Below are 19975 nucleotides of genomic sequence, written 5' to 3' on the forward strand. Positions count from 1 at the left end.
TTTCTTGAAAATTCTATTTCCCTAGGGTTTGCATTAAAACTACAGATCTCCACTTACGAGGATGGAGATTCCACATGTACCTTTTGTTTATTTTTTCATGTGACAGACATTTACTGAGTGCCTACCTTATGTTGACAGGGCTGTGTGGCCCTGGAGCAGAGAATTCTCACCTAAGTCTGTGGCACATCTTTATTACTTGACCATGTTTTCTATCTTCTCTCGATTTCGTGAGGGTATATATGCATATATGTAAATATTTGATTATTTGAATGTACACATATTGGTGTGTAGTAAACCAACATATAAAATTCAGCCATGCAGCAAATATTTATCAAGGGCTGCGTGCCAACTAACATGCTCAACATCCTGAAAAGAAAGTATTATTCTCCTCGTTTGTTTTCAGTTGAGGAAAACAATGCTCAGAAAGCTTAATAAATTTGCTCAAGATCTCAGAAGTGGCTGAGGAAGGATTTGATTCCAGGTCTCTCTGACTTAAAAGCCCAAGTTCTTTTTCTCATATCACACACCTGTCAAACAGAGTCATTTCAGAGACATTAGCCTATCTATTCCAAATTCCTTATATAATCAGTGAAGAAACTAAGGCCAGAGAAGAGAACTGATTTATTCCAGACTTCATATATACAACTGTATGTAATCCAGAGAAAGATGCTCTCTCTTGGGAAGAAGATGGTTGTCCCTATAAACACAGCATCCTGGCAATTCAGATTGGCTCTGTCCATGAGGACAAGAAGAAGAGAGAATGATACCTCCGTTGCCCAACCCCAGCAAGTGACCCTCTTGTCATTGATTCACTGAGGCATAGGCCTCCTGGCGGAAGAATGCATTGTTCATCATGCCATCCCAGCCACATTATGTTTATGGATGTGAAGAACCACATATCAAAATTAGCATTTGTGAAAATGATCACACAATTCCTTCAGGGCTGCTGTGTCCCCTTAATAGGCCCATCTTTCAATTATGAAGTGACAATCAGTCAGTGCTCTTCTATAATATCGTTATTTTTGTTATGTTGACAGTACAGAGGGTTTTTTCTTTTCCTTCTACTTGAAGCCAGAGCCATCAACATGAGATGGTTATTGAACTATAGAGGGAAAAATGGACATTTTAACTTCTTACTTATATCTTAGAATTGGAACACCTTTGATATATTCATGAGCAAGAATAAAAGCATCCATATTTAAGACTCTACCTCCTTGAGTACCTCAGATCGACCTAATTAATTTTACCTTCCATCGCTCAAGGACTCATAGATGTTAAGTATTTCAGTTTGAGGAGAATTGAAAAATCAGGCCCCATGGCCCAGTGGTTAAGTTCAGCATTCTCTGCTTTAGCAGCCTGAGTTCATGGGTTCAGATCCCTGGCACGGACCTACACCACTTGTCAGCCTTGCTGTGGCAGTGACCCACATATAAAATAGAGGAAGACTGGACAGATTTTATCTCAGGGCTGATCTTCCTCAAGCAAAAAACACATCAAGCAGTTTACCTTTTTCCTTAGGTCATTTACTTGTTCTGCCACATCCTTAACAGGTCATCACACAGACTTGGCTTGAACCGATCTTGCTATGGGGAGCTCACTACCTCACCAGGCAGTGCCTTTCTTTGGCAGTATTTATCATAAAGTCTTCTCTTATTGAATCAAAATCAGAAGCCTCACTCTTCCATCAGTTAGTTTCTTTTCTGTGCCTGCAGAATAAAAACAACCATTCTTCTGTGAAAAAGTCTGTAAAATATTTGAAGATGTAACCATAACTTCATTTCCAGCACACGTTAGGCAATCTTAACGATTTTTTGTTCTCTTTATTAAATGGCTTGCATGCTCAATGCACCTATGGGATGGCTCACTAATACTTATTTATACAAAATCAAACAAATTAGCAAAGTGTCTTGTGCATCTGAATTAACTTATACGTATGGGTAGTCCAAGGCAGCCGATCAATTGCCTATTGTCACCATTCTGTAACTGGATGCCAGACAAGGGTCTAGTTGACTTGGAACAAAATGTAATTGATATTATTAGAAAAAGTATCTGTGCAAATTTCCTCTATTTTTTTTTTTAAATTTAGATAATTTCAAACACAGAAATTTACAACAGTAGTACAAAGATTTTTTTTCACCTGTGAAGCACTTGAGAGTGAATTGTGGATGTGACGTCCCATCAACCTGAACACTTTAGTGTTATAGACACATAAGCCCTATGAACATGGACATCCTCCAACATACGCACAGTTCAATCTCCAAAATTAGGAAATTAACATTGATAGAGTGCTGACATCTAATTTCACAAATCCCTTCCAAGTATCTTTTATTTCCATAAATGTCCTTGATAGCAAAAGAGTCCAATCCAGAATCATGTGTCACACTTAATTGTCATATATTTTTAGTGTCCTGCAGTCAGGACCAGTTCCTTGGCCTCTCTTTGTCTTTAATGACTCTGTTGCTTTTGAATATCACAGGCTAATTATTTTGTAGACTGTCATGAATGTGGATGTTTGATATTTCCCCACGATCATATTTAGATTATAGATATTTGACAAAAAAAATAAGTGGAGATTCTGTTTTCTTTTCATTATATCCTATCAAGTAGTACATGATTTCAATGTGTCCCACTACTGGTGAGGTTAAATTTGATCATCTGATTTAGGTTGTGTGCATAAAATTTCTCCACTGTAAAGATATTTTTGTAATTAATAATATTTGGGGAGTTATTTTGAGACCTGACAAATATTCTATTCCTTATCAAACTTTCACCTACTAGTTTCAGCATCCATTAATGTTAGTTGCAGAAATTTATTATTATAGTTGCTAAATGATGATTTTCCTATCACCACCATTCCTTCTTCATTTATTAGTTGGCATTCTAGTATAAGGAAAAGTGTTTTATTCCTCCCTTTTATTTATTTACATATATCAAAAGAGACTCATGGATGCCTGTTTTATTCAATGGGTTATAATCCATTACCATCATTATTTAATTTAATGCCTAGCTTCTTTCAGAAGTTTCTGTGCCCTTTTTACACATCTATATTATTCTTTGTATTTATATTCTTTCTGGCACAGCAAGCTATACCAAGCTCAGCTTGTCTTTTAGCTTACACAACCCTGAAATCTACCATCTCTCTAAGATTCTCTGGTTCCTTTTAGTGGAGAACATTTTTAGAAACAAAGGTCTGGACATTGGTTGTGTTCATTGTTGGGGAGTGTCACTGTTCCTGGGCCTTCCCGGTGGAAAGGCATGGGATATGCATGTATCTAACTGCTTAGGCACACATACATTCTGCCACCAGACACTTTTGCAGACACTCTCCTCACCCAATCAGTCTCCAGTACACTTATCAGGCAGCAACCTTCTTCCCCAAGGGATGCAAATCTTGATCCATCTCACCTTCTGACTTTCCTATTAAATTACTTAGGAGGGAATGGATGAAGGAAGGTAGAAGGGAAGGAAGGAAGCAAGGAAGGAATGAAGTCAATTTCTCCTCTTCAAGTTTAATTTTACTAAAATTTCTTCATGAAATTGAGACACCTTGAATAGTTTCTAAGAAAAAAAGGGGAAAGTAGGGCTGAATCACTCAATATTCATGTACTGAACATAGGAGTTTTAAAGTAACCATTATTACAGTTTACAACAAATTTTGGTTGCCCTTATGTTTGTTTCATATGTGTGACCTAATTTCAAAGGAACAGTATTCTTCTGTGGCATCCTGCAGATTACCGCCGGGGCACGTCAAAGGAGGAAATATGATATCTTTATGGATTTTGCTCTTGCTGAACTTCCTCTTAGAAATAATTCCGTTTGCCAATGCCACTCTTAAAATGTGAAATCACAAACTACACACATATGTGTGTGTTTCTCTAAGAAGTGAGTAATATGGTGCAATTATAACAATTTCAGCTTTACTGTGAACACTTCCCTTTCTAACAACATGACTAAGTACTGTACAGTTGGCTCTCCCTATCTGTGGTTTTCCCACCAGCAGATACAACTAACAGCGTATTGTTTGTGCTTGGTTGAATCTGCGGATGTGGAACCTGCAGGTACGGAGGGCCAGCTAAGGGACTTGACCATCCTTGGATTTTGATATCAATGGAGCGTCCTGGAACCAACCTCAGCAGAAAATGAGGAACCACTGTACTATCAGCTTTATATATGTATCAGAATTTTAGAATGGAAATTTTGTGGAAGGATATTCTAAAATGAGATTCTAAATCAGCAAGAAAACATTTCAAAATAGTGGATGATAACCTAACAACATTCCAACATTTATCTCTGACTATAAGCATAACATGGTCATCAAGTGGAGTGTCAAGAAAGTTTTGGAAACAGCTCTGTACATGCTTTAAGTCTCACATCCTTCTCAAGCTACAATTGGGAAGGGCTTACCTGTTCTCTCACATCAAGACGTGGGACTTTAAGGAAACCAAGTGAAGAGTTTATTGAATATTCTTCTTATAATCTAATGTCCGAGTCATATCTGAGAAATATAAAAGTCGAAAGCCTGGATAAAGTGACCTACATTCTCAGAGTAGACAAGTGAGTTTGGGAAACAACCGTCCTCCCCATTTGGTAGAGCAAAGGATGTATGGCCTTTACCCTAAACCGGATATGGGCCATGCAATAAAGAAGACCAGTATGAGTCATCTAGTATTATCTAAGAGGTTTGCATGGAGCAGCATGAGGACCACAGTAGAGCTGAAGGCTGTGGACTGAGCAGCAAAAATTGGCATAGATGAGTCATGAAAATTCAGTGAGAGATGCTCAGAGTTAGGGGAGGTATCACCAGAAGAACCCATGGTGGGCATGGGTAGCATTAAACATCTTTCCAAGTACACAAAGAGCATCGATGCTAGATCACCAGCCAGTGCCAGTCAAGGAGGGACTTTCTTGCTTGCTCCCTTTCCTTTCCCCGTATCCCTTGCTCCAAACATGGGCTATTTAGAGCTCAAAATGAAGCAAGAGGAACAGACACTATCCACATACACTTTTGTCCCTACCAGGTGATAAACTGAAGCAGGCATGGACGAGGGGAGGAGAGAAGCTTAACTTTATATCAGTTTTTAATTGTGATGGTTTATATGGGACAGGGCATATGAATTAATAAATTGAGGCAGAGTTTTATAACTTAGTTAACTCAAAACTTTTCTTCTAGTGACCAAAATAGCTAAGGTGTCTGTCTGAGGCCAGGGAGCAACTAATGTACTAAGATAGATTGGAGGTTGCTTTATAATTATATCTCATAAGACATACTTAATCGATAAAAGATTATATATGCATTGTTTTATTGAATCCTCACAGAAACAATCCAATTTTATAGATGAGGCAAATGACTCCCAGAAAGGCAAATGACTTTTATTCAGAGTCACACAGCTCTTTAGGCAGAACAAGGATTTGAATTTATGTTTACTTGATACTTAAGTCCAAGCTCTTAACTACTGGTAGCCTTGTGAATTTGTGACATCCACACACAGATAAATACGATTTGATCACTTCATCAAGTATTTCAGTGAAGACTTGAGACAGAAATCTATGAGACCCAAGCCTTTTAGAAGCTGAGAAAGCCCTCTCTTCCTGTGACCAGAAAGCAAACAACAAAAATTAACAAAAACCGTTTATGAACTCTGCTTAATAAGGAAATGTTCAACTGTTTAGGAATTCTAAAGCTACTATACTAATATGTATTCTGATTTTTAAACCCAGAGGTTCTTTTTTTTTTAAAAAAAAAATGCTTCATTGAAATCCATATGTACCACTTCCTTGAACTCCCCAATCAATTAGTAAAAATCATTTATACTAACAACCAACCATAAAAACAACTGAGCATTGATCCTTTACTCAAACCAGACTCAAGTTTTCAGCGCCCTCTACTCACCATTTGATTTCCACCTCCATAGCTTGGTTTCTCTTTCCCTTCTTTCCTTCCTTCCTTCCTTCCTTCCTTCCTTGCTTCCTTCCTTCTTTCCTTCCTCTCCTTTCTTTCTCCATGTCATGCAAACATAAGCATTTTTGGGGAAAAGACAGAGAATCCTCTATTCCTCCACTTGGAAAATAATGTAATAGTGATTATTCAATCAAGTAATATTTATAAAGTACCTATGTGAGTGACTAGTATGTGGTAAAATCCTCTAAAAATTGTCCCTACTTTCATTACACAAGTCTTTACAGATATTAAATGACGTATTGTGTTTACCTGGTACTAAGTGGTATTGAAAAAAATGAAGAGTCCCCCATATGCATATGCATACATCCATCTATCATATCCGTCCTTTGACACCAATTTTAAATCTCCTATTCTCCCTGAGGCCTTCTCTAGTGAGTACTGTCCACACGAATTGGTCTCCCTCTTGATATCCACTCTCATACTCTTTAATTAGCACTTAGTTATTTTCTTTAAATAGGCTTTATTCTGTATTGTATTATTTTAAAGATTATGAAGAACTTATAGAACCATTTTATTCAACTCTTCAATTTAACAATTTAGGACCTCAGGCCAAAGGAATTAAGAAACTTACCCCAAATTGTAGTACACTAAAGGCAAAACAGTTGTCCTAATTCATCATTAGTCTTTAATTACTTTACTGAAAACTCCACAAGGACTAAAATTACACTACATTCTTTGATTATCTTTATTCCCTGAGGCTAACGACAGAGGTAAGATCACCAAGTGGGCACTAGATACATTCTTGCTGAGTTAAATTTTACTGGTTCTACATACACAAAAGTTTTCCAAATGTGGCTCTGCACAGGACTCATCTGGGACCTTGTTAACTTATGTCAAATCCTGTCTGTCCCTATCCCCAGGGATTGTGACTCTGAAAGTCTGAAGTGGCTCCCAGGAATCTGTATTTGTAAGAGATGCTTCAAGTGAGTAGATCTTAATGTTCCAAGAAGTAGTGCTTTGGAACTACCGCCAGCATATGTACCCTATTCTGGAATATTTCCAGGGAGAAAAGTCCACAATTTTGCTTAGTATCATGTTTTTGGGACTAATAGACCTTATAACCAAGGAAAAAAGAAGTTCTTCGATTGCTGTAACTAAATTTTCACTACTGCAATTTCCTCGCTACTACCTCGGGTGGAAATGGGTAACAGCTGGTCTTTTAATAACCCTTGAAGATTACTGGTAAGTTACTCATCCACTTTCTCTTCTCTCAGCTAAATAGTCCCAATCTTTCTAAGCTGTCCTACAGGCCCTATTTCCCAAACCCTCCTCTCTCCCATAGTTGCTTAACTTTTGAAGTAAGACTAACAGCCTACTATTATTCTGTGCTGCATGAGGTGTAATGAAAAGCCATTTAAAATTTTTGAGAAGAAGCTCTGTACAAGTGGTAGGACTTGGGTTTGAAAGTAACATCTTTGTATGTCTTGTCTGCACACGCTTTAATGGATTTTGATATCTCTAGGCAGATAGAGAGGCAGCGCGGTGCCAGGATTAGAACTTTATCTAGCCATGCAAGGCACCATGGAGTTCCAGACCAGTGCTTCAGCTAACTGGGTATATGACATGGAGCAAGCCATTTTCTTCTATTGTTTATTTCTTTACAAGCAAGACAATATAAATTCTACCTAAACTCCTGCAGTTGTTATGATGCTGCTATCAGCGCAGCACAAGGAACTTTAGAAAGCCTGAAGTTCAGTCTATATGTAGACATTAGGAGTTGATGCAGGGGAGGCTGGTGTGAAGGAAAGTGATAGAGAATCAGTGGAGTGTCAGTATCTTGGGGATAAAAATTGCAAGATTCCTCAACAAAGTCCAGTATCTCCAACACAATTGAGACAAACCGGCAGGGAAATTCATGGCTAGTTGAGCTAAACTTCAAACAGAAGTGATCCTCCTCCAGCAAACTAACCAGTTATTTTCTTGGAAGGTGGACACTTCTCTGAGCTCTAATTTCTGTCCCTGACCATCCTGGACCCGAATTCTCAGTGTGATCTTCCTCACGATGTCCCAGTGTTCTATCATTCCTGCTGTGATATCTCCATTGCAGTCCTGCCACAGCCATTATATTTTATACCATGGCAGTTTAGACACCAATTCATGCCATGGCAACATCCATTGATAGAGAAGAAATTGGATATAGGGTGTCAGCTATAGGATAAAGACAGATAAAGCATCATCATTACTAATCACCCAGGTCCATCAATTATTCAGTAGTAAATACAATATTTACTAGGCATTAACTCTTTGACTTTGCTACTAGGTGATGATGATGTCAAGCTCTGTCCTAACTGATGTATTATCTCACTTAATGATCATGTATTACTACTATGAGTTAAAGATCACAATTTTCTCACCTTACTGATGAAGAAACTGAGGTAGAAAGAGGTGAACTAACTTGATTGAGATCCTTTACTAACCCTAGCCTCAGAAACACACCATTGGAGATCAGGACCAACGCTCCTGAATGCCATGCTACTATTGCAACTTTAAGGTTAAAGATGGACTGCAACCTGATGAAAAGAATGGTGAGAAAAGAATGATGGCAACCTCATTACTAGAGATTGAAGTCCTGACTTACTAGCCTAGTGTGCAAGACTTTACAAAGTTTGGATTCAAACTTTTGTCACAGTCTTCTCATCAACAACCCCCATCTCCATATCCCATATTCAAAGGCAAAGGAAACAGTATTTGTTTGTCACTTGTGCTCCAAGCTTTCCCATTTCTCCACGTTTCTTTTTTTTTTTTTTTTTTTTTGAGGAAGATTAGCCCTGAGCTAACTGCTGCCAATCCTCCACTTTTTGCTGAGGAAGACTGGCCCTGAGCTAACATCCGTGCCCATCTTCCTCTACTTTATATGTGGGATGCCTGCCACAGCATGGTGTGCCAAGCGGTGCCGTGTCTGCACCCGGGATCCAAACTGGCAAACTCTGGGCCACTGAGAAGCAGAACTTGTGCACTTAACCGCTGTGCCACCGGGCCAGCCCTGTCCACCTTTCTTTTCTCTGTTCTTCCTGCTTATAGCAGTCTTTACAAATTAGCATGGCCAAATACTAACCTTTTCTCAACTTAAATGTTCCAACTTCATTTCCTCATTCCTGATCCAAGCAAGCAGATGTTATTTTTGAACACCCAGACCAATTCAAAGGCTATCTTTTTACTCCTAGAATTTTCTGTCTTACAATGATACGTGATAATATCACTCTTAAAATTCTGTGATGTTGAGGGAATGTACAATCTGCTATAGACAATGTCACATGCTTTCCTAACCTTCACGTCGGTCCTATGGTGTTGGCATTATAATTTCAATTTTACGAGGAGGGAACTGAGATATAGGGAACTCAAGGTCATACAACTGGATTTTACACGTAGATTTTTCTAAATGCAAAAACTGTGTTCTCAACCACACTATACTCCTTTTTAGTCTATAAACTTCTTGAAAACAATGTTTGCATCTTACTCATATTTGACTCCTAAATGCAATTGCACATGGTAGTCATCAGCATTCTTTCTTCCTTTTTAAAAAAATTTCTTTGCAAATTGATATAAATTGAACTCTGTTTCAGAGCGTGGGCTTTCATGAAGTTGCAAACACCCCAACCTGAAACTTTCTTTGCCTTTGTTCTTTGTTAATGAGTGTTTGCTTGTTCTTCCAGTTATGTTACTCTTTTATTCAAATAAATCTTTGCTTTAAACTGGATTTCATGTTTTTGCTGCTGAACTGGCAGTCCCTCATTTCAGCTGTTTGACAGCTTGCACGCCCTGCCTGCCGGCAGCAATATTTACTAATGGACACTTTCTCTTACAAAAGCTGTTTGCAATAAGGAAAGATAATGAAGAAATTACTTGACCCCAGACACACAGCTAGCAGTAACGATGGACCATGTCATTGGACCTCTCTGCCATCTGTGCCCAAGGAACGGGGCGGGGCAGGGAAAGGGTAGAGGAGCTGCAACAGTGGAGGAGAACCCCAAGGATAGAGAAGGTTGATGACTCAGAAGCAGGAAGGGAACAACGTTTTGTAAACCTGCTTCTTCCCTTTGCCATAGATTCCACGGCCCACTCATGATCCCATCTAGTTTTCAAAACAATGTGCTGAGATAACTGCAGCCGATCCTTTTGATTTGGTCTCAAATGAAAAAACTGAGAGTCAAAGAAGATAAGCAAACTGGTCAAAGGAACAGAGCTAGAAAGGAAGGGAAACTATGTATCACACTGTTTAAATCCTGAAATTTGAAATTGTCCAAGAATGGATTTTAATACAGACTTCTGCAAGAGAATTGTTGTGTGACTTTGAATAAGTTCTGTGTGTGTATGCATGCACACCTGCCTGGTATTCTCAATCCTCATTTTCCACGTGTAAAATGAGCATAACAAGAGGATCAACTTTGATGTGTCATTCTGTGAATTAAATGAGATAATGGATATAAAATTCTTAGCCCAGTCTCAGGCACAAAACAACTACCACGTACACGGTAAACATTCTATTTTTGTTCCTCTTCTTATTACTGCAATGAAATGATATGTCCAGCATTCAAATGCAAGCCTTCTGAATTCCATGCTATTTCTACTCCAGCACAAAGTCTCAACAAGTCAACAAATGAAAGGAAATAGAAGGGGCAAGAATAAAATATTGAATAGTTCTCTTCGTCGTTATAGTACATCTCCTTATGTTGATTGGGATACAGAAAGAGCCCCCTCATGCCCAGATTTGTCCTTTCAAATTTTCAGAGCCTATCATGCTTAGCCATCTTTCTGGGTGGCGTAATGATAACTTATTGCCATGCTCGGGTTGATACCTTTATATTCATACCACAGTTTTGTAGTAAAATTAACTCTTTATCAATAAATAGAATGTCATCCCAAAAGTGACAGAACGCAGCACACTTGAGTGAGAGAAAAGAGGCGTTTATTCATACTACTATGAATTCACAGATTCCTTCATTTTTATGATCTCCATTTAAAAATCATTTTCTTCCTAAATTTAATTGTTTGAAGATGAAATAATGTAAGACACCTAAAAAATAGAATCCTAAAATGCTGGAGCATCTGGATTCTAGTTCTAATTCTGCCATGTACTGTGTGACTTTGGTCAAATTGTTCAAACTCTCTGTTGATGTTTCTGAAGCTGCAGAAATGGAGAAAATGAACTCATATACTCATATATATATATATTTTTTTCAAGTGTGACAACATAAAGTGTTCTCTATCGGTCTAATTCATATGTTGAATGAACATGAATTGTTTTTTCTTTCTGCTTGTTTATGAACTTGATCAGATTTATTAGTCAAAACTGGTCTTAGTTTGTAAAAGTTGGAAGTTGTATGATCAGTATTTGATTACTAGACATGTTATTGTCATCGATCCCTGGAAAATCTGACAAAAAACACAAATCCTCTCTTTCTACAAAGATGCACATGGACACATGTTCATGAAGTTAGGCCTGAATTTTGGTGGAATCATGCAGCCCCTGAAACCCACCTGTATATGGAACCTGATGACTAAGACTCAGTCTCTCCCCACCTTTCTAATCCAGGCACCCACTGCGAGCGTAATATGGCAGTGTTATTCCACAATAAGTATGCCAGCCCCTTTTTCTGACATCAGATTTATAAAGAGCTGGTACTTTGTGAGTCTTTGAAAGAGTGGGTGTGAATTGTCTGAGAAGCTGGAAGAAAGCAAATGAGGTAGGAGAGCCTCAGTGGGTTGGTCATGAGAGGTCACAGCACAATGGAAAGCTCTCTGCACCACTCTTGTTAATGGCAGAGTTCTGTGACCTTGCTAGTCACTAACTGTGCCGAGTTCTGCCTACAGGAACCAAGTGTGATATTCTCAGTCCTCTTACTGGCAATTTCCCCTGAAGCACCACCTCCCTTCCCTCCCTCTGTGTCATGTACTTTCATGGAGCAGAGAGATTCTGAAACTGGGCTCCAGCCCTTTCTCTATGTTGAATTTCAGGATCTTTTTCATGATGTCTCCCAGATGAGATGTTTTTGCAGATGAAATGGCATCTCTGAATTGCCATGGAGGCTAGGTAAGAGTTATAGAGTCATTGGTGAAAAAAACGCTAGTTTTCTTCTGAGTCTTTTACTGACCATCCCTCAGGAACAATTTCCCACCCTCTTGAGTATTGCTTCATGACTCCCATCAGTCTTCATGACCTTTATTCTTTTAGACACCTGCGTCGCGTGCTCTACAAGGAGCTCCTTCATCAAGTGGACAGCCTTCTAGCAGTGTATGCAAAGAATGAGGCTGAACATTGGGAGTATAGTTGCTACAAAATAAATAAAGAATGAATAAAGGAAAGTATTAAAAACTAAGTGAATAAATATACAATGTATGCAAATATGCCTTATATCATGCTTGGGTAATAGAAAACTCTTGGTAAATGTCCATTCCATGTAGAGGTCTACCATGACCATATAATGTAACATTTACAGCAGGTTATAATTATATTTTGGGGTTTATTCATTTATTTAATATTTTTCTCTCTTATAGACTACATGGAGGGGGTTCATTGTTGGAACAAATACAGTACCTGAAACAAACATCGGTCCTCAATATACATGAATAGAAAAAATGAGTCAGTCATCTCTCCTTCCTTTCTTCCCCTCCTCCTTTTTGTCCTTCTCTACCATTTCTTTTATGCTTCTTATTCCTCTTACTTGAGTTCCCAGGCTTATTCATCTCTTTCTTCTTTACTCATTCTTTTTTTTTTTCTTTTTTATGCTTCCTTTCTTCCTTCTTGCAAAAAAAGTTACACTTGATGATGATGATGATATTAATAATAATCACTTATTTGGGGTGTGCTATTTGCAAAATACTGTTCTAAGCATGCTACTTAAATAACGTAATGGTCCCCAAAATCCTATGAAATAGGTGCTACTCTAATTCCCAGTTTGCAGAAATGGAAACTGAGTCTTGGAAGGGTTAACTTGCTATCCTAGGTTGTGGAGTCAGTAAGTAGCCAGAGATGGCTGCAAACCAGGGGAGTAATTCCAGAAATCATGATCTTTGACCCCTGAGATGCACTGCCTCCCAAAATCTTCAATAGCCTCAAGTAATATCTTATAAAAATCTTTGGAGAGCTTTGGATTTAAAGATTGAAATAGGATCAGATGGTTTTTGAATTTTTCTTTGTTACTCTTTCACCAGTTTCTTAGAAAACTCACTTCAAATTGTCAATCTGAAAACGGATCTGACTGGATTGAAAGTCTGAACCACTCTGGCCTCCCCTGCTGTCACAGACAATCTGACAGCCTCCATAGTTCTTGATCTTGAGAATTATGGGAGAATCTTGAACCTTTCAGGATGCTTGAGCAGTCCCTTGTCCTGTGGGTGAATGACAACAACACAGTTTCCATCTCTACTTGATTTTCTGTCTGTGAGCAGCCAATTCTCAGAGCTCTATGCAGAATATCTGCAAGTGAGGCCCCATTATATTACTTATGTTGTGAAGGAAAGCAGGCATAGGGTCAGAAAGAGGGCACTGGCTTGGAGTCAGCATACCTGAGTTTTAGGGCTTCCTCAAGATCCCCAGCTGATATGAGGCAAGTCACTAAACATCTCTAGACCTCCATTTTCCTGATTATTATCTAAAGGGCTTGCCATCCTTCAAAGTCACATTCAGCTATAAAATTCTCTGAAACTCATTTAAAACAACACACAATAGAGGAAAGCAAAAGAATGAATTGCCTGTTCAGGCAGTTTGGCTGCGAGGTGGATAGCCACAACACTGAAATTTAAATCAGAGCCTATTTGAGACCATCTCCTCCCCCTAGCCAATGTCCCTACTGAGTGTGAGAATATGAACAAGAGTAATAAGCCATGGCTCATGCAGGGCAGTAAAACAAATGAAAATCAGCTGTGAAGAAGGTGAGTCAGGTGCTGCCAGGTGGTGGAGTTCTGAAGGGAGTGGCCATTTAAGTAAGAACAGTGAAGAAAAAAATGGGCCTGATGTGATCTAAGAGACGGAGCCAGTCTTTATGTAGAGAGCTGGTAGTGAGCGGAACAGAACTTACTCAAGTTAAGCCTGGATGTACTGTTGCATTTGGCTTTTTGTAACAGAAAATTCTTCTCAAATTGAGTCAAATGACAAAGAGGATTTCTGAGCCCATAAAATGGGTATTCGGTCATAGGAAGCTCTCCAGGTGGGTTTGATTCAGTGGCTAAGAGATTTCTAAGAGCAAGTTCTTCCATCTGTCTGCTCCGCCTTCTTTTGTGGCAGTTGCAGCTTCCTCATAAGGCTGGCTTAGCTCCTGCGGTCAAAATTGTTAAGCTGTTTCTCATACCATGTTGGCCAGGAAAAGCTCGAAGGATGGTTTTGGGTAGCTCTCCTAGAAGAGTAAGGGAACTACTTCTCAAATCCTCTTAGAAAAGCTCCTTTCGTGACTACTGACCAAACTTCAGTCACATATCCATTCCTAAATCGATATCACTGGCCATGGGCACGGAATGCCTGTGTTACCCAAAGAAGTCACTGTAGCAATGAGGTGGTGGTCCTTTATTGGGTTAGATAAATGACGAATAGCACAAAACCTGGGGTGCTTAATCTCCCCTAAACTCTTGGCTTCACAGCAATGGAGGACAGGAAATATCAATGTTGAAAAGCCCATACTGTGAAAATAAGAACACTTAGAAGAGATGGCAACACATTTTTTAATTGAGAGATAATCAACATAGAACATTTTACTAGTTTCAGGTGTACAACATAATGATTCGATGTTTCTTATTTATTGCAAAATGATCACCACAATAAGTCTAGTTAACATCCATCACCATACATAGTTACAAAAAAGTTTTTTCCTTGTGATGAGAACTTTTAAGATGTATTCTCTTAGCAATGTTCAAATATGCAATACAGTGTTATTAACTATAGTCGCCATGCTGTACATCCCCATGACATTTATTTTGTAGCTGGAAGATTGTACATTCTGACTAGCTTCACCCATTTGCCCACCTCCTATCCCCCTCCCTCTGGCAATCACCAAACTGTTCTTTGTAACTATAAGCTCAGTTTTTGTTTGTTTGTTTTTTGGATTCCACATAATTGAGATCATACAGTATTTGTCTTTCTCTGTCTGACTTATTTCACTTAGCCTAATGCCCCAAGGTCCATCTATGTTGGTGCAAATGGCAAGATTTCCTTCTTTTTTATGGCTGAATAATGTCACATTTTCTTTATCTATTCATCCATTAATGGACACTCAGGTTGCTTCTATATCTTGGTTATTGCAAATAATGCTGTAATAAACATGGGGGTGTGTATATCTTTTCAAGTTAGCATTTATTTTTGTTTTGGATAAATACCCAGAAGCGGAATTGCTGGATCATATGGTAGTTCTACTTTTAATTTTTTGAGAAACCTCCATACTGTTTTCCATAGTGGCTGCACAGTTTACATTCCCACCTATAGTTCACAAGCGTTCCCTTTTCTCTACATCCTTGCCAACACTTGTTATTTTTTTCCTTTTTGATAATAGCCATTCTAACAGGTGTGAGGTTATATTTCATTATGGTTTTGATTTGCGTTTCCCTGTTGGTTAGTGAGGTGGCACATTTTATCTTGAGAACCAACTCCAGTTGATTGGTGGTGGTCTCCAGGAAAGGTGTATTGAGAAGTCTTTTAAGACCTTATGAGAATGTGCTATATTTGATTATAAGTATTTGCTATGAGCACTGAAAGAGGCAGTCTGCATGTCATGCTTTTACCATTCTTGATCTATCAGGAGATTATATTAAAAAGAAGAAACACTGTTGCCTAAATTCTGAAGTCTAGTTCATTCAGAATCCAGAAGAGATGAAGGTATTGCTAGGTAGCATTTAGTCCTGTATCTTGTACCATGGACCCTGGCACTACTAAAAGTGAAGCTCACTCAAGGAGCTTTTCAAATTCTGAACATTTTTGCCTGTAGACACACTAGAATGAAGGAAATGAAATATATTTAGCACAGCAAATGAAGTGAGACAGAACTAAATTTCATACATAAAATCTTTATTACATCTAGGAAGCAAGAATATTGCAAGCAAGCTGCTTAGAAAATGAGCTACAGCCCATGATCAGCACAACTCTCTCTTCTGGTCATTGATACCTTGGTGTCTATACACCATCAGAGAGTAGATGGGGATATTGCCCACCCAACTTCTAGGCTTAGACCTAACCCCCAAAGTAGGATGAGGCACTTGATAGTAGGAACAGGCAGAAGTTGGTAAATCACTGTGTTCAAAATATTGAATTTGATAAACATGTGTCTGGTACTAACTGAATACATAATTTTCTATAAGGAAACCCAGAAGGTATAGACATAACCTCTATTTACAATAAATTAACAGTCTACCTGGGGTGTAGCTGGAGTGGGCTATACCAATCAGGTCTAACCAGGAAAACAGAAACAACTCTGAGAAGAAATGTGGCGCAGTGAATTTATTACACAGGTGATGGAAGAGTCTAGAAGCCAAAGAGGGACAGTGATGCAACTCAAGATTAGCAACAGTTGAAATCCACCACCATCCCTAAGCTTTTGAGGGGAAAGAGAAGAAGTTGGGCTACCAGAACCCTGGGCCAAATCCCATGAAACCACAGTAAATCTTTCCGGAGGATAAAGGAACATAGAAGGAATTAGAGGAACATAGGAGACCCAGTCACTAATGTAAACACCACTCAAGGAGGAGGTGGAGGTAGGGGTTGAGGAGGAAATACCTTTCTTTCTCCTTTGCTTTCACTTTCCAGTTTCATTTTAATATTCCTATTGACTGTATTTATCCATATATCAGTTCATATGAGAATCTTGAGTAAGTAGTGTACAGCGCTCCGTCCCACAGAGGAGGGGCAAAAATGCCTATGCTATCCAGGGCAGATGGCAAAAGTTCTCATTGGGCAGATCTAAAAAATAATCTTGGAGGCTGAGGCATTGGAGTTATTCCTTCAAAGATGAGAGAACAGAAATGACATAGGTTAAAGGAGATATGGTGCTTATGGAGATAGGGAGGTACCAGAGAACCTAGTGCAGAAGAGAGGGACAGCACAGGAACAATCGACAAGAAAATGCAGGGCATTTTGAAGAATGGGTATATGTGTAATCTAGCTTAGCTGTTGTACAGAACAACATCCAAAATATAATTTAGAACCTAAGGGCCTCTGATTTAGACTGGAGGTTCATTTTAGAAGAAATAATTTAAACACACGTCTTTTGTAATAATCTTCCACATTTGAAAATTCATAAAACTCATTATTCATAAAACTCTTCCTAAATCCATTATTCCCAGACAGCCTCTGAGGTAGCTCAGGTAGTTTTTTCTGATTATAAATGATGAAATTGAGGTTTAAGAAAGGTAAGCAACCTGCCAATGATCACATCATAAGTATTACGAGAGAGTACAAGACTAGAACTCATGTTGCTTAGCTCCTAATCTCAGATCTCCTCTCATATAATCAATATGGATTTCTGAAGAAATTATGTAGTTTGTGTTAAGCCACAGAAAATACCTCTCAGAATTTAAAATGAAAAGAAACCTTATTAGAAGCATAAGAAAGAGATGAATGGGCCCTTGAGGCAAAGATGCAACCAAGAATTGGCATAATACTGGGACTCAGGTGGAGGAAACTATCTTAATTCTATCTTGATATGTTTTGTCTTCTCCGAGCCCAAAAGTTTCCCTTACATTTCCAGTCCACTCAGAAAGAGAAAGATACCCACATCATAGAAAGAAGCTGGGCTTACATGTCTAATCACTCAGAGATCCTCTCTCTCTCCCAAACTCTCAGGAAGGAATTATGCTTGGGTCCATTTTGATCAGGTGCTTCTGTTGGTCCAATCAGCAGAGAGAAATACATGCAAAAGATCACGCTATTCAAGTTAGTTGTCAGGGACTCCCACTGTGAGTGAGAGCAGAGGTACAGGACAGCATTCCTTCAAATGATATTTACCACAGTACAACTGTGTTAGTATAAGAACTGCTGTACTGTGGGACAGAAGAAAAGGCCATGCTTCCATTTGTCAGCAAAGGCTCAAGACAGCACGGAAGAGAAGCAGGATGTTCAATTTTTCTGTTTACCTGTAGCACAAACCATGCCTCCTCCTGAGCAAGACTCTTAAAGCAGTAAACAGAGGGATTGCTGTAGGCCTCCCATCAGTTCACATCCTATCCTGGACACTTTTAACCCTCCAGAGTCTTTGCTCAGGAAAAAGGAGGGCTACCACACAAGAGTGTTAAGAAGACTCATTTACAGGTTATAATTTCATTCAGAGACCTGGCAGCCTGGCTCTGTGGGATGCAATGCTCTATAATAAATTTAGAATTGCCGCCATTTCAGTCATTCGGGAATAACATTTTGTAATAAAAATAGCCCTCATGTGTGTACAGTTAACAAGCCACCTCCATTGCCCTCATTTCATTTGATTCTCACAGTAACTTTTTATAATAGGAAGCATAGGAAAGGCTATTTATTTCCCTGTTTTAGCACCTGAGTCTACAGAGGTTTGTAGCTCACAGAGGTTGAAGCTCACAGCATCACAAGGTAGTTTGTTACCATTTTGATTAGATGCCAGGTCTCTTTATTCCCAATCCGATGTTCCTTTCTATTATACCATAGTTCCCATCTTACATCTCTCTTCTGTTTCCTTCTTTTCCTAAATTTCACCATCTGCCCTCCTTTGGCTTCCCGTTATTCGATTGTCTTTTTCCTTCTAGAACTTAAAATTATGTGTTGTCACCGAGTCTCTCCATTTACCACCATGATTTCCCTTTCATTGCTCACAGTTTCCCTCCCACAGGTACAATTGGGGATGGAGGGTCAACTTTACAACAGGTACCTACTTGTCAGTATGTGAGAAGAAGCACACCGGATGCAACCACAATTTCTAGCTTAAACAAACAACCAGAAGAAAATATACACTAAAGAGAGACAACTTCTGCCCTCCCACAACATTGGATTATTTTAGTTCCTTCTTAGAGCATTATTTCCCAAACTCTTTGTTTCCCTCACTTTCCTCTTGATCCTAATTTCTTCTGTCTATAAACATCCTTTAGAAATTTTTTTTTTTTTAAAGTTGAGATCTGAAGGAGTGGTACCCAATATTTTTCTTTTCAAAAGTTGATGGCTTGGTCTTTACAAGGAGAAAAAAAAGTATGACTATTCTGGGTAAACTTCAAGTGAAATGGGGGGAAAGAGGAAGAAGGTTTTGAAAATGTCACTATGGTTTTTGGCCATGTGTAATTCTCAGTCCAATATGGCAAGAGAAAAGAGAAATTTCTTCATCCCAAATGAAAATGCACAGCAAGGAAAAAAGTAAATTCATAGTAGGCTTATGGCATGTCTTGGAAATCCATAAACCAAGAAACAGAAATAAGAGAAAGAAAAAGTCTTTAATATATGTTTGGAAGAAGAAAAGAAAAAGGACCTCCAATTTTCCAATTTTTCCAAATTTTGCCCACATTTATGGAACACAAGAAGAGATTTATTTTAATAATTCCACTATATTCAGAAAGTCTCACTTTTATGAAGTTTGATGCTAAATTAAAACCTCTATTCATTTCCTTCTTCAAAGATGCATAAAAAATATACAGTATACACAACTCTAATAAATATGCTATGTTGATCATTTTAAAGAAAATAATAAAACAATATTGGATGGGTTTTTCTTTCCCATTTGCGACTTCGTGGTGACCCATGGATCTCTTTGAAATCTGTTAAGTCAATAAATGCACCTTTCCTAAAATTTTGAAAAAAAAAAAAAAAGTTGATGGCTTGGCATTGGAGAGAGCCATCCCTAATTCACAAACACACAAACGGCTACGATGTCCCATCGTCAGGAAGGCGGTTCTTCTCCATGGCCCTCTTCAGACATGCATGCTTTTGGAATTTGTGTGTCATGATCTGAGGAAACAGGATAGGAGTGGTGGTAATTTTCCAAAAGGTATATTACTATCCACGTAATACATATACAAAGCAGAAATAAAGGCTCTGCTGCTATCTGTCTTAATCAGAATCGAGTTTGGAATTCTGAACGCTAGAGTCGG

General features: G+C 38.6%; 2 long non-coding RNA genes across 8 annotated transcripts in view; one reads left to right on the forward strand and one right to left on the reverse strand.

The window, feature by feature from the left end:
- Positions 1–19975, reverse strand: part of LOC139079725 (uncharacterized) — an 85078-nt gene that overhangs the window by 39903 nt on the left and 25200 nt on the right. For all 7 annotated transcript variants that reach the window (XR_011533610.1, XR_011533611.1, XR_011533606.1 and 4 more), the window contains exon 3: positions 1507–1706. This is a non-coding gene — a long non-coding RNA (uncharacterized lncRNA). The remainder of the gene's footprint in view (positions 1–1506; positions 1707–19975) is intronic.
- Positions 1–19975, forward strand: part of LOC139079727 (uncharacterized) — a 66500-nt gene that overhangs the window by 18127 nt on the left and 28398 nt on the right. The window lies entirely within an intron of this gene.

This window comes from Equus przewalskii, chromosome 26, assembly GCF_037783145.1.
Source record: "Equus przewalskii isolate Varuska chromosome 26, EquPr2, whole genome shotgun sequence".
NCBI classification, from domain to species: Eukaryota; Metazoa; Chordata; class Mammalia; order Perissodactyla; family Equidae; genus Equus; species Equus przewalskii.